The sequence below is a fragment of the Orcinus orca genome, chromosome 11 (genome assembly GCF_937001465.1).
Source record: "Orcinus orca chromosome 11, mOrcOrc1.1, whole genome shotgun sequence".
In the NCBI taxonomy this organism is placed as follows: domain Eukaryota; kingdom Metazoa; phylum Chordata; class Mammalia; order Artiodactyla; family Delphinidae; genus Orcinus; species Orcinus orca.
This window is the reverse complement of record NC_064569.1, coordinates 87900085-87906617: the sequence shown is the minus strand read 5'-3', so window position 1 is coordinate 87906617 and position 6533 is coordinate 87900085.

Sequence of the window (6533 nt, the reverse complement as noted above, 5' to 3'; positions counted from 1 at the left end):
TGAGTCCTATGTCCCATCAAACTTAACTATTCTTTATTCCTTGTGCATACTGAGTACTTGAATACCTCCGTGCCTTTGTTCATGCAGTTCCCCCTTCCTAGCAGTCCATCCCTGCAATTTCTACACACCTAACTCATACCAAATCTTCAAAGCCCAGCATAAATACTTCCTCCTCCATAAGGCTTATTTTATCTTTTCAGGAGAAAGCAATCTTTCCCTTCTCCATCCCTAGAAATGGATACTTTTGTAGCTTTTAGTATAGTTTTTGTACGTATTATATCTCTCATATCGGACTAGGACTTCTTGAGAATACAATGCATCTTTGTATCACTGCAATATGCAGCACTGTGCATTGCACATAACAACTGCCCGATTAGCATTTCTTGAACAAATAAATGAGTGTATTTAAAATACCATTGGCATAAAGATGATAACCATAAGTCATAATCGCCAACAATTATACCATATACCGAGGTCATGTTTATCGTAAGTTAATCTAGGGGTTGCAAACTCGGGAGACTATCAAGGCCAAGAAAGTAGCGTAAATGGTAAAACAGGGTTGGGTAAGTACAGTGGCCAATGCTACGATGTCTGCCATATCTCATGGAGGCAGCTTCTACTCAGCGGCAGCCAACCGCTGCCAGTTGGAAATGTGGGCCCAGCATTACCAGGTCATTTGATTTTTAGAGCGATGCTAGAAACATAAATGTTTATGTGAAGTCTTCCAGTTTTTAAAAATTGGCAACTAGCTCAAGTTTTTAAAGTTGGGCTGCAAGTTGGAAGTGTGGGATTGGAGAATATTGTATTCTGTTTAAGTGAAAAATGCTAGTTAATTGACTTACCAGACACCAGACTTATACTCAGTCAAAGATGGCTGGCTCTCCAAGAATTACAGCATCCCACAATGCATTTAAGGCTGGTTCTGGGGTTGATTCAGAAGGCACTTTGTGGCTTTGCCATGTCTAGGCTCCCCATTTCCAGCATCAATCATCATCTGGGAAAAGAGGGAAGAGCTTTCTGAGAATGGGAACCCTCTGTTTGTCTGTATTCTGGAGACAGTGGCATTGCTTTTTTCTGAGTACATTGATTTCCGAGGCTGTTCTCATTTCCTCTGTCTCCTGCACTGAGCAATCACTCTGCTGGCCTCTGGGCAGGTAGCAGAAAACTCCGAGGCCCAGTCTCCCAGCTTCTTAAACTTCGTATAATCTCAGTGGCTTGGCAGGGCCTACACTCAAGGAACTGAGGGCCAGACAGGAAACCACCATGCTCCCCTGAAGCCCCAGATCTTTGTTTGGCACCATTCTTATAGGACTTATTAATAATCTTAACAGTAACAAGGGGACCATGTATTGAACACCTAAGCTAGGCATTTCACAAGCTTTCTCACAACAATCATGCAAAGTAGATGACTGGATTAATCAGGATAAGTTTATGGCTATAACAAGACAACCCCTAAAATTCCAGCAGTTGAACACGATGAAAATTTATATCTTGCTGACCTCACAAGGGTTAGGTCATTTGGGTTAAGAGGGGAAGCTCTGCTCTATGCAGTCATTTAGGGACCCAGGATCCTTCCACCTTGTGGCTGGACCCTCCTTTAGGGTATCAGGATCCTCTCTATTCAGCTGCAAGATGGGGAAAGAGAGAGAATGAGGACAGCACATGGGAGAGTTATATCAACCAGTCCTGGAAGAGCTCACATCACCTCCACTTACATTCTAGGGACCAGAACTCAATCAAGTACAGTCAGGCTGTGTGCCCAGGAAGGAGCAGAAGCAGATATTGGTAAACTCTAGCAGCCTCAGCCATAGTCGTCATTCCCATTTCCCAGAGGAGGAAAATGAGACTCAGAGAAGTTACAGCACTTCCCTAAGATCATATACTACTAAGTGGCACCTCAAACCTAGGCTGGTCTGGCACTGACATCCACTTTTATTCACTGCCCCACTTGGCTCTATTTGCATCTCCTATTCCATCTTGTACTATGGGCATTAATGAATTTGAAGTACCCACTCCCATAAGACCACTTGCATCTGTAGAATATGTTATTGGCATATCCCCATGGGATTTTGCCTAAAAAGGCTCTCAACTCCCAAATCTTTGGGCACACACACTGCTTTCTCCTAGGATAGAAAAGGGAAAGAAAAGAAGCAGGCCACAAGCGATGTGTAGCTCACCTGTCCATCAAGGTTTACCTGGGACACTCTGAGACTAATAGTATACCACTTCATATTGTTAAATTTGCATATTGCTTCCCCCAACCCCAGTAGCTAGAGAGCACATCAAATCTCATACTACCTGAATGCTCCAGAGCTCCGCCATAGACATGTACACATCATCAGTATCTATTCGTGTATTTTAGTTGTTTTCTTTCTTAGGGTTAAGATAGCTTAAAACGTTCGTACAAATGCAACAATGTCAACTATCTGAAGGAATTTGACAGTATAATTAGTTAGCTACAGATAGGAAACCTCAGTGTTACTCTTTCTAGAACTATCTTCCCCCTGGGGGAAAAAAAAAAGACTTGGCTAGATGTTCCTGTCACACACTCTTTCAGCACTATGTATTCTAGTGTACTTCCTTCATGACACTCATGACAATTATAATTTTTAAAATTGCTTGTGTAATAATTGGTTTAATGTCTGCCTCTCCCTCTAGACTATAAATTCCATGAGGGCAGAGATCATGTCTTTTTCATTCGCCACTTGTATCAGTCAGCTAATGCTGCATAATAAACAATGCCCTAACACAGTAACTTACAACAATTATTTATTCTCACTCATATAGCCACAGGTTGGCTGCAGTTTGATACATTTAGGCTGGTCTCCACTGAACTTAACTCCAAGCTGACAGTACTTCTTATTCTTTAGAACCACTGGCGTGTTTTTCTCACGGCACTGACAGAAGTGCAAGAGGCACTGAAAGCAAACAAAGTCTCTCAAGGCCTAGTCTTGCAATTGGCACACAGTCACTTCTGTCCACACCCCATGGGCTAAAGTGAGCCACATGGCCAAGCCTGACCTCAGTAACATGGGGAGTAACATACTCCGCCTCTAGTAGGGACAGTTGCAAAGGGCGCAGGTACAGGGATGGGTGAAGAACTGGGAACAATAATGCACTGCATTACATGGCTGTGCCTGCAGTAGACAGCACACTGCACTGCACATGAGATGCTAATATTGCTTGAATAAATATATAGGGTATTCTTAGTAAACTAATCTCTCTAGGCTGAGAAAAAAAACTACTTGTTGGTGAGGATTACCTAATGTGGCAGGATCATATATCAAGAGATGAATTTGTGTTTGTTCTTCCTAAACCTTTCCCTCCTTGCAGTTACAACAGGGAGCCAGGTGGACTTGTGTGCTTGCTTACGGGGTGGAAGAGCCGAAGCAACCTGGAGCTGAGAGCTTTTCCAATCTTTTATTGAAGCCTCAGCCACTTGAAGAGAAAACGCCAAGGAGGACAGAGAGACTTTGAGAAGGGAGGATAGAGAGACTCTGGAAAGAGGATGACTTGCCCAGCCAGGGAGGGGAGTACTGACGTGGATTCTCCATGCACGGAGCCCCACGCACTGTTCTGTGGCCTAGTCTAGAAGATGGAAGAGCTTCAGAGAGGATGACTGTTCGGTGTGCCTGAGGCAGGGAAACCCCGGCCCCATCGGGAAAAAACCCCCAAACCCCATGACTGGCCCAGAAACAGGGACTTCTGGACCTCAAGGTCCCCTCTCCCCCGCGAGCTTGGACAGTAAGGGCATCCGACTACTTCAGTCTCCCAGGTCCTGTTAAAGCCTTGGAACTTGAAGACGTTCCAATAAAGTCTGAGATTAAAATTTCCACATCCCAGGGGAATAAGGGTCTAGTGTCATAATGAAGGTGATTTAAAGGAAATTAAAAAATGCTATTTCCTGTATACACAAGTTAGAGAACAGTTTATTCATACCCGTTAAAGTATAAAAATTATAGCTGGGAATTGGCAAACCAAGCCTCTTTGAAAGCTTAGTGTAATAATAGTATTTAAATATTTTGATTGTTAGCATTTTCATGTGAAATCTTATAAATCCATACAAAGGCTTGTGCAGAGCACTAGGAGAAAGATTCTGATAAGAAGATAAAGGACTTTCCTCCCCACCTTCCAGGGTTGGAGGTATCTTTTGTAAAACCCACACAATCCCAGATTGTGAAGTTAAATGAGCAATCGTGGTTAAATTATGCAGGCTCCCAGCTGTGCTGTGATGTTTGCACACTTTCTAGGAAGTGACTAATTATAACTAGTGCTTAAATACAAAAGACATACTGTCATTAAAAGAAAAGGAGAAAAAGAAATCTTACACGTTTAGACCTTGGTCTCCCAGCACTGGCTGTCTGCGCGTGCTGGGCTGCTATAGCTGAAACGACAGGAGGGAAATGACTGCTGCTTTCTGAACTTCAGGTGAGAAGATGGGTCTAGACGTTCATGGGTCAAATGAGGACGCCAGACACAGAACAACTCCCGAGACTAAGAATCTGATGTCACCTGGTCACCTCACCAGGAAAGCAGGGAGGAGCAGAAACAAGGAGCAAGCCATGAGCAGAGCCGGGATCTCCTCCTGGTTATGTCCCTTGTTATTTGTGGAAGGTCATTTAGTGTTTCTGGGTCTCAATTTCCTGATCTGCAAAGTGGATCAACAATGCCTGCCCTAAATGTTTGATAAGTTTGTGTGTGTGTGTGTGTGTGTGTGTGTGTGTGTGTGTGTGTGTGTGTGTGTGTATTTTTTCCCCTGCAACAATCAATAGCCACTATTATTTGAGTGTTTATGAGGTACGAGGCCCTGGGCTGGAACCTGTGGATTTGGGGGCAAAGAAGAAATACAGAACTTCCTCTCCTATGCTCCCCCAGCCACCCTACTTGTCTTTATCATGGTGGTTTCTTCATTCATCTCCCTCACTAACCCTTCACCATCGGGTCTTGCTTACATCCCCAGCACCTGTCATTGTGTCTGCACGTAGTAGACAGCTGGTAAGTATTATTTAGAAGAAGGAAGGGAGACACCTTGTCTCATGTTGATAGAAAAGGATTTAAATATATTTGTCTTGCCTCATCTGTACCATAAAGTCTTTTGAAACAAGGAGTGTGTCTGACATTTCGCTTGGTATTCACTACAGTGCCCAGCAATTCTGAGCATGTAATTATTCATACGTTCTCATGAATATTAATTGAGCCCCGACTTTGTGGAAGGCACTATAACAGGTGCTGAGGACACAGCACTGAACAACACAGCCGCCCATCCTGCCTCCTGGGACTTAGGCTGGAAAGGCTAGTCAGATCATTAATGAATTGTCAAACCGATAAATAGTCAACCATAAATTGTGAATAGTTAATGCAACAAACACTAGTAGCTGCCTATTGAGATCATTGCTCCCTTCTTTCTTTGGCTAACAGAGCCCTGCTTTGTTTGAGAGGCCATATCCCCGGTTCTGAGTGACTCAACATCATTTAGTTGGATTGAACTAAACTGTCATGATACTTCCATTTCTCTCTGCCAGTCATTGGTCTGGAGTGGACGTGTGACCCAGTTCTGACCAATAGGTTGTCAGGGAGAGTCTACTGGGGGCTTCTAAGAAATATTTTCAAGAGAAAATCCCTTTTGCCCCTTTCTCCATCCTTCTTGCTTGGGATGCAGTCATGTGGTGATGTGATATTTGCAGCTGTGGCAGTCATCTTGTGACACCAAGGGGACACACTGTTGACAGACCGATGATGGCAGAGCAGGCAGACTGAACATAGCTTGGTTCTTGATAGCATCTGTTTGAACCCAATGAATAGCTCCCTTTTTCCCATTCTGAGTTCTGAACAAATTGAGAAATCGGATAATGGAGGCGGAGATGAAGGGGAAAATATCACCTTGGTTGCTGATAAATGCTAACTATGAGGATGTAACTTAATGCAAGAACCAGTTGGGTCTGAGCCCCCAGGTTAGGCAGACTTAGCACCAAGTTAGAGCTCACACCCAGAGCAGCAGAGGCCAAGGGCTGCGTGTGGTAAGTTCCGTCCCAAGAGGAGCTTGACTAAATTTACCAAACAGATAAGCCACTTTTCCCCGCCAGGGACAGAGAGAATAAAGGGGAAGAGAACGCAGGAGTTACAGTGATTAAGCTTCCTTCAAATGGAAGGAAACTTCAGGAAGGGGCACAAGGCACCTGTCCCTCATCCCAACCACACAATTGAGCCACTGCACCAACCCTAGCATTGTTTGTAAACCTCTTATTACATGAGACTCATAAAATGCTGTTATTGAAGTTACATTTAGTCAGGTGTTCTGTTCACTGCAACCTAACTTTTCTAGGAACATCCTGATTGTTCTGTTCAAAGCATCCTAACTGGTCCAAGCACAATGAAAGAAAAGCAAAGGATAGTGAAAGGAATTGTACTTTCACTACAAAAGGGGATTGAAAGGGGACTTTCATTTTTATTTGGACAGAGATGAAGGCAGTCAAGGAAAAGACTTGCACACCTTGAAAACCTGCACAGGTACAAACCCAGAGGCCACCTCCACT